The sequence below is a fragment of the Mesocricetus auratus genome, unplaced genomic scaffold (genome assembly GCF_017639785.1).
Source record: "Mesocricetus auratus isolate SY011 unplaced genomic scaffold, BCM_Maur_2.0 Super-Scaffold_100004, whole genome shotgun sequence".
NCBI lineage: Eukaryota > Metazoa > Chordata > Mammalia > Rodentia > Cricetidae > Mesocricetus > Mesocricetus auratus.
Window position 1 is genome coordinate 52,802,796 of NW_024429189.1, and position 9,352 is coordinate 52,812,147.

The window sequence follows — 9,352 nt, forward strand, 5'->3', positions numbered from 1 at the left end:
CCAGCCACACTGAATCTCCTAGAGGAGAAAGTGGGAAGTACCCTTGAACAACTTGGTACAGGAGACTGCTTCCTGAACATAACATCTTTAGCACAGACACTGAGATCGACAATTAATAAATGGGACCTCCTGAAACTGAGGAGCTTCTGCAGGGCAAAGGACACAGTCAACAAAACAAAAAGACAGCTCACAGAATGGGAAAAGATATTCACCAACCCCACATCTGACAGAGGATTGACCTCCAAAATTTACAAAGAACTCAAGAAACAAGTCTCCAAAACACCAAAGGATCCAATTAAAAAATGGGGTACAGAACTAAATGGAGAATTCTCAATAGAGGAGTCCAAAATGGCCGAGAGACACTTGAGAAAGTGCCAAACATCTTTAGCCATCATGGAAATGGAAATCAAAACAACTCTGAGATACTATCTCACTCCTGTCAGAATGGCTAAAATCAAAAACACTAATTACAGTTTATGCTGGAGTGGATGTGGAGAAAGGGGTACACTCCTCCACTGCTGGTGGGAATGCCAACTAGTGCAGCCACTTTGGAGATCAGTATGGAGATTCCTCAGAAAAATGGAAATCAGTCTACCACAAGATCCAGCAACTCCACTCTTAGGCATATACCCAAAAGATATACCCTCATATAATAAGGACATCTGCTCAACTATGTTCATAGCAGCATTATTTGTAATTGCCAGAACCTAGAAAGAACCTAGATGCCCCTCAACTGAAGAGTGGATAGAGAAAATGTGGTACATTTACACAATGGAGTACTACTCAGCAGAAAAAAAATTGAATCTTGAAATTTACAGGCAAATGGATGGCACTGGAAGAAACCACCCTGAGTGAGGTAACCCAGTCACAAAAAGATAATCATGGTATGTACTCACTCATATATGGATTTTAGAGCATACGTGGAGCATACATGGAGCAGAGCATTGCCAGCCCACAACCCCACCGCCAGAGAGTCTGGAGTGCAGGGAGGACCCTAAGAGAGATATGCATGGTTAGGGCATGCGATCTCCTAATTGGATTGGGGGGGGAGAAGGAGAGGGTAGAAGGAGATGGGAGAAAGAGAGAGAGAAAGAGGAGGGGAGAGGAGGACATGGGAGAACAGGGTAAGAATAGAGGAGAAAAGGATGGGAGATACCATAAAAGAGGGAGCCAGTATAAGTTGGAGGAGAGATCTGGTACTAGTGAGATCTGAACAGATCTACAAGAATGACACCAACTGGCATTAAGGCTACCTTAAATGTACTCCCATGATAATGAGAATGATGACTACCTTATATGCCATCCTAGAACTCTCATCCAGTGGCTGATGGAGGCAGAGGCAGACACCCACAGCTGTGAACCGAATTGAACTCCTGGAACCCAGCTGCAAAGAAGAGTGATGACCAAAGGAATCAAGATCAGGCTGGCAAACCCACAGAGGCAGCTGACCTAAATAAGGGGGAACACATGGACCCCAGACTGCTGACTGAGGGGTCAGCATGGGACTGATCCAGAGACCCTCCCACCGAACCTGGGTGACAGAGAAGAGGCCTTGGCAATCTGTGGGAACTGGGAGAGTGGAGCAGTATTTATTCCTGGCATACAGAAGGACTCTGGGAGCCCATACCATGTGGAGATGTGCTCTCTCAGCCTGGACACATGAGGAAGAACCTGGGCCCTTCCCAGGATGGTAAGACCGACCCTGAAAATCCCTCATGGAGGCCCTTGCCCTCACTGGGTTGTGGAATGGGGGTGATGGGTTGGGAAAATTGGGGGGTGGGGGAGGAGGGGAGGGAAAGGGAACTAAAAATGACAAGCATAAAAAGCTAAATTAAAAATATATGGAAAAAAGGAAAACTTAATATTCTATCTAGACTATAAGTAATGCTAGTGAGGGCATTAAGCTACTCATCAGTTCCTAGCTTTTAAATAATATATTCGACATTGCTTGACTTCATTTTCTCTTCTCGCTCTTAAATGGCCATTCCTCTTCCAAGGCAACTCAGATGAAGACACATGATCATGGAAACATCACTGACACAAGGTGCACTGTAAATATATATACGTACATGTATCATTTTAAAGGAACAGTAATAAGTCCTCTTTTGTGACTGTTATCGATGCTCAAACTTCAACCATCTGTTTTCCTTTAAATGTTCTCTGACTGTCCCTTTCATTGTATGACTTCAACCATCTTCTTTCCAGGCCCTTGGGCATGAAACTCTATTCTTTCTCATCGCCTCCCTTTCTCATTCTTTTCATAATCAAAGTCTTGCAAAATATTCTCATGAAGGAAAATTGATTTCATTTCTCTTATCTGTCCTATTGTAGCTGAGTCCCTGGTGAGAGCATTAGTCACATTATCCAAGTGGCTTTTCTTTCCACCCATCGATTCAAACAAAAACCTGCTCCACTCAATCCCCAGATTCTCTTGTATTTAAAATTTGAAATTGATGATTGAGAGCCTCAAATTTCTCAGCTTCTTCCTCATCTTTTCTTCATCACTGCACACTCCCCTTTTGATGACAGTTCTTATAAATTCAATAATTTAAAGAATTATTTAGATTGTTAGCCACTTGCATCAGCAATATCATATAATGTCGTTTAATTTATATACTTAAATTAATATTTTTGAAATAAGGTGATATAAAACCAATTTGATTTTTGGAAAATTCTTATTCAAAGTGCATAACAGTTGTCACATTATTTAAACATGTCTCAGAAACTAGCATGTGTATGTAGATTTATAATGATATAAATGTCATAGCATTCACACACAACACCACACTACTTTAGTACACAAAAATACCACATACTCACAAGGAAAGATAATATCTAGCTGCAGATGTGTTTGTTTAACTTGCTGGACAAACAGTGGCTGGGAAAGTGCAATTCATTCTGTGATTTCTTTAAAGTTTGGAAGAATTCCAATTTGATGAAACAAGAAACTGAGGGAGAGAAGGGGTTGGAAAATGTATTTGTTCTTGGCTCCATCTTCAATGCTGATCTTAATTTTTACTCTAACAAAACTAGAAACTTGTGACGTTCAAAGTTGGATTGAGTTCACACACTTAGTAGAAAGTAATTATAACTCTTGTCACCAAGCCAATATAACAACATGCCAATTGTGACTAGCCAAAAAGCCTGGAAGTCAAAAATCGCCTTATATTTATTTATTCTTTCATGTTGGCTGTTTATCAGGAAGTGACTTCAGTAAAAAGGAGCTGCAATTAATTTATTAAATAAACTCACAAAACCCTGGTACATGGCCTCCATTAAGAAGCTTCACCTTCAAATTATTTGTGTGTAAATGTTCATTGCATTTGATTTGAATATTACTGTTTCCAATGATTTGTGAAAATAAGATCATGATGACAAGGGTGAATTTAATATATAATTTTTTCATGTTTTTGAAACACAATGTTTCTCTCTGTCTAGTTCCTACAGGAAGGGATGAATATGCAAACATGTTTATGTGTATGTGTGATTGTGAATGTGTATGTATGTATGTATACATATTGCATAATTTTAAATTTAATTTTCTTTCAGTAGTAAATGCAACATATAAACAGAATACAAATTACAATTTTAGGCCATACAAAACACAGCAGAAATAGAAAAGTGGCCTGATTGAGATGATGTTTGGTCAACAGGTCTAAGACTGAAGTTAGCAAAAGGAATGAGATCTGGTATTTTACAACCTCACAGTAAGGAAAAATGCATTGTAAATATCAAAATAGCTAGAGGAAAACATGTTCAATTTACTCACCATAAAAAAATGAAGATTAAGCTGTGTTCTAATTGGTCTGAACTGATCATTATCCAAGTCATATGTATGAATCAGAACATATTGAATCAGAAGGTGTTTACAACTACCTTCCTATACTACTACTGTATTTCCTCTACCATAGCAGGTCTTGACTTTTTCCTGGAGGAGTGACCAATACCTTCATTCCATGCCCTTTGTCATCCTGCTGGATTAGGTTTTAGTTTCCCACTGACTTCAATCACAGGACATGGCAGCACCAATAGACACCCTAACGGATCTTATGCACTCCAGACATAATCTTCTTCACTTCCATTATGGAGAAGCAATCCAGTTTCTCCTCAATAATCTGAATCAATCACCCCTTCTAACACTGTTATTCCTTTCTTGGCCTGTTAGTTTAAGGGTATCAAAAGCCCAAAGCAGTCAAGGAGATGTCTGAGCTTCCAGTTCATGGGATGTTTGTTGTGTCTTCTGGCATAAGCCCCCACACCAGCACTATCTCTGGAACCAAAACTTCTAGGCCAGCAGAACTTAAGGTCATGGGAACAGGAAGCAAACTTTTTTCTAATGGGTGTCTAGGGTTTATAATGAGTGGAGCTATTCAATTTTCTACTCCTTGATTCCCAGATCCATGGATTCTGACTATGGGAGAAACTATATCATACATTGGATGCTGATTCAAAGCATATACTACCTTCTGGAGAACCCTGCCACAGCCCTCTAGGCTGCTGCCACATAATTGGTACTATGAATGTGTCTTCAAAAGGTCATTTCATCTTTCTATCAGACCAGCTGCTTCAGGATGGTGGGAAACATGGTAAGACCAGTGGATTCCATAATCATGTGCCCACTGTCGCACTTCTCTGGCTATGAAGTGAGTTCCTTAATCAGAAGCAATACTGTGTAGAATACCATGTCTATGGATAATGCATTCTCTAAGTCCATATATGGTAGTTTTGTCTGAAGCATTACATGCAAGAAAAGCAAAATCCATGACAGAATAAGTATCCACTCTAATAAGGACAAAGTGTTGTTCTTTCTGTAAGGGAAATGATGTAGTGTAGTCAACCTGTCACCAGGCTGGTGGTTGGTCACTCCAGGGAATGGTGCCATATTTGAGGCTCAGTTTTAGTTTCTGCTGTTGGCAGATCTAGCACTCAGCAGCAACTGTAGCCAGGTCAGCCTTATGAGTGGAAGTCCATGTTGTCAAGTCCAAGAAAATCCCCATCTTTGCTGCCCTGGCAGCATTGTTCATGGGCCCATTGGGCAATGACAAGAATGGCCGGGGAAAGAGGTTGACTGTGAACAGAATGGGTCATTCTATCTATTTGATTATTAATTTGTTCTCAGCTGAAGTCACCTCATGAAAATTTACAAAAGACACAGGTATCTTCACATCCTTCACCTATTTTGTAAGGTCTATCTGCATCCTTCTTCTATAAATGTCTTTCTCACCAATTTTCCAACCATGTTCTTTCTAAGTCCCTGAGCATCCAGTCAATCCATTGACTACAACGCATGAATCAGTGAACAACTGCACTTCTGACCTTTTCTTCTTCCTAACAAAATGTACAATCATGCCCAAAGTTCTGCCCCCTGTGGAGATTTCCCTTCACCTGTGTCTTTCAGCATTGTACCAGAAAAGAATTGTAATGCTTCATCTTTCCACTTCTAGGTGGTCCTTTCATAATGTGCAGAAACATCAGTAAACCAGGCCCTAATCTTCTCTTTCTCAGTCAACTGATCACAGGGAATACCTCCATTAGGCTATAGGTACAAGCTTGGCAGTAGAGGGCATTGTAATGGGAATAGAAATAGTAAGTATTTGGGAAACTTTTTCATGTAGTTGGCTTGTGACTTCAGGACCTTCTCAGGCCTGATCATGTATATACTACTTCCATTTGATAATGAATTGCTGCTGTGCACATCCTACTTTATGACTTGGTGGGTCAGGGTTAGCAGCTCAGGTCACATGGTATGTTGGTGACCCATTTTCAAACATTCAATTTCCACTAAGATCCAGTAACAGGCCAAGAGTTGTTTTTCAAAGAGAGAATAGTTGTCTGCAAATAATGATAGAGCCTTGTTCCAACATCCCAAAAGACTTTTCTGTGATTCATCTATAAGGGCCTGCCAAAAGCTCTAAGCAGCATCCCTATCTGCCACTGACACCTCAAGTGCCACCATAGACACCTGTTGGGTTTGTTGGATTATATAGTCCAAATGGTAAGGTTGAAGAGCCTTCTCCTGTTCCAGGCTCCACAGAAAGTTATCAGCTTTCCAAATCACTTGGTATATGTCAAGGTATGGCCTTACCTTGAGATAAAACTGAAAAGATATAATGTTGTTGTTGCCAAGTGAAAGCAAATTGATTCAGATGGTCCTTATGGATAGGTACCAAGAAAGGCATTTGATAGGTCAATAACTGCATGAAATGTACCAGATATGTTAATCTCTTCAAGTAAGGACACCACATCTGGTACAGCAGCTGTAATCAGTCACTACTTGATTGAGCTTTGGATAATGAACTGCCATTCTCTATTATCGACTTGTCTTCTGCACTGACCAGAGAAAAAAGTTAAAAGAAGATGTGGGCCCTTCCCTCAGCTGCCATCAAGGTCCTTCCGAGGAAGCTAAGACCACAATGTTCAAGTGTGAAGCCCTCACTTCATCAGGCTGCTAGCACCATGCCAGCAGTCCACAACATACCCTCCATCTATGAGCTCACTTGCATTTGCTCTGCCCTCATCTTGCACAAAGATGAGGTGACAGTCATGGAGAATAAGATCAATGCTCTCATTAAAGCAGCTGGTGTCAATGCTGAACTTTCTGACCTTGTTTGCAAAGGCCCTGGCCAATGTCAACACTGGGAGCCTCATCTGCAATGTAGAGGCTGGAGGGGAGCCACGCTATCAGCAGGTCCTATCACCTCTACCACTGCTGCCCCGGCTGGGGAGAAGAATGTGGAAACAAAAAAGGAAGAATCTGAGGAGTCTGACGATGATATGAGCTTTGGTCTTTTTGACTAAATCTCTTTTGTTAACATGTCCAATAAAAAGATAAACCTGTTAAATAATAATAACAATAATAATAGTAATAATAATAAAGGAGATGTAATAGGAATCACTACCCTTGCATCATTCAAGTCCTTGAGGGTGGCACTAATTTCTCCAGTTCATCCATGGATGTGATACTGTTTTTTTAGTCACTATTTTCGTTAGCAAAGGCAACTTTTAAGAGCTTTCATTTAGCTGAAGATAAACTAGAGGAAATAGATTCATCAACAAAAGAAAGTCTTAAATCCAACAAATCCTTAACACAAAATATCCAGGATATATGGAACACTGTGAAAAGACCAAACCTAAGAATAATACGTATAGAAGAAGGAGAAGAGGCCCAGCTCAAAGGTGCAGAAAACATATTCAACAAAATCATAGACAAAAACTGTCCCAACCTGAAGAAAGAGATGCCTACAAAAGTACAAGAAGCTTACCAAACACAAGACTGGACCAAAAAGTCCCCTCACCACATAAAAATAATAACACCAAACATACAGAATAAAGAAAGAATATTAAGAGAAGCAAAGGAAAAAGGCAAACCTATCATAATTACACCCGACTTCTCCATAGAAACTCTGAAAGCCAGAAGGTCCTGGATAGATGGTCTACAAACACTAAGAGACCACAGATTCCAGCCCAGACTACTATTGCCAGAAAAACTCTCAATCACTATAGATGGAGAAAACAAGATATTCCATGACAAAACCAGATTCACTCAATACGTATCCACAAATCCAGCCCTATAGAAAGTCCTAGAAGGAAAACTCCAACCCGAGGAAGTTAACTACACTCATAATAACATGGGCAATAGATAATCCTATGTTACCAGAAGCCACAAATAGGTGAAAAACTCACACACAATACCACCACCAAAAACGGATCCAAAACAAACAAAAATCAGCAATCGATGGTTATTAATATCCCTGAATATCAATGGTCTTTACTCACCTATAAAAAGATACAGGCTAACAATGGATACAAAGACAGAATCCATCCTTCTGCTACATATAAGAAACACACCTCAATTTCAAAGATAGATGCTACCTCAAGGTTGGGAAAAGATTTTCCAATCAAATGGACATAAGAAGCAAGCAGGTGTAGCTATCCTAATATCAAACAAAATAGACTTCAAACTAAAATTAATCAAAAGAGATGAAGAAGGTCATTTCATATTCATCATAGGAAAAATCCATCAGGATGAAGTCTCAATTCTGAACATATATGCCCCAAATACAAAGGCACCCACATTTGTAAAAGAAACATTACTAAAACTCAAATCACACATTAAACCCCACACACTTATAGTGGGAGACTTCAACACCCCACTCTCACCACTGGACAGGTCCACCAGACAGAAATTTAACAAAGAAACAACGGAACTAAGAGAAGTTATGACCCAATTGGATTTAACAGACATCTATAGATCATTCCATCCAAACACAAAAGAATATACCTTCTTCTCAGCACCACATAGAACCTTCTCTAAAATTGACCACATACTTGGCAATAAAGCAAACCTCAACAGATAAAAAAAAAAACTGGAATAACCCCCTGTCTCTTGTTGGACCACCATGGCTTAAAATTAGAATTCAACATCAACACAAATTGCAGAAACCCCACAAAATGAACAATGCCACTAGGTAAAGGAATAAAGAAAGAAAGAAATGAAAGACTTTCTAGAATTCAATGAAAATGAAGGCGCAATATACCCAAACCTATGGGACACTCTGAAAGCAGTTCTAAGGGGGAAAGTTCATAGCACTAAGTGCCCACATGAAGAAGCTGGAGAATTGCCACACTAGAGAATTAGCAAAACACCTGAAAGCTCTAGAACAAAAAGAAGCAAACTCACCCAGGAGGAGTACAAGCTAGGAAATAATCAAATTGAGAGCTGAAATTAATAAAGTAGAAACAAAGAAAACAATACAAAGAATCAATGAAACAAAGAGTGGGTTCTTTGAGAAAATCAACAAGATAGACAATCCTTTATCCAACCTAACCAAAAGACACAGAGAGAACATGCTAATTAACAGAAATGAAAAGGGGGACATGACAACAGACACTGAAGAAATCCAAAGAATCATCATGTCATACTTTGAAAACCTGTGCTCCACTAAATTGGAAAATTTAAAGGAAATGGCTGGTTTTCCGGATAGACATCACTTACCAAATTAAATCAAGAACAGATAAACAATATAAATAGATCTGTAACCCCTAAAGAAATAGAAGCAGCCATAAAAAGTCTTCCAACCAAAAAAAATCCAAGGCCAGATGGCTTCAGTGCAGAATTCTACCAAAAATCCAAGAAAGCAAGGCATTGGTGGTACATGCTTTTAATCCCAGCACTCAGGAGGTAGAGGAAGGCAGATCTCTGTAAGTTCAAGGACAGCCTAGTCCACAGAGCAAGTTCCAGGACAACCTCCAAAACAATACTGGGAAACCCTGTCTCGAAAAAAAAAATCCAACGAAGAGCTAATACCAATACTCTTCAAATTGTTCCACACAATAGAAGTAGAAGGATCAC

At 39.6% G+C, this 9,352-nt stretch overlaps 1 pseudogene; it reads left to right on the forward strand.

Moving 5' to 3' along the window:
- The first annotated feature begins 6,357 nt into the window (after positions 1–6,357).
- On the forward strand, positions 6,358–6,798 carry LOC101827102 (annotated as a pseudogene).
- Positions 6,799–9,352: the final 2,554 nt, after the last annotated feature.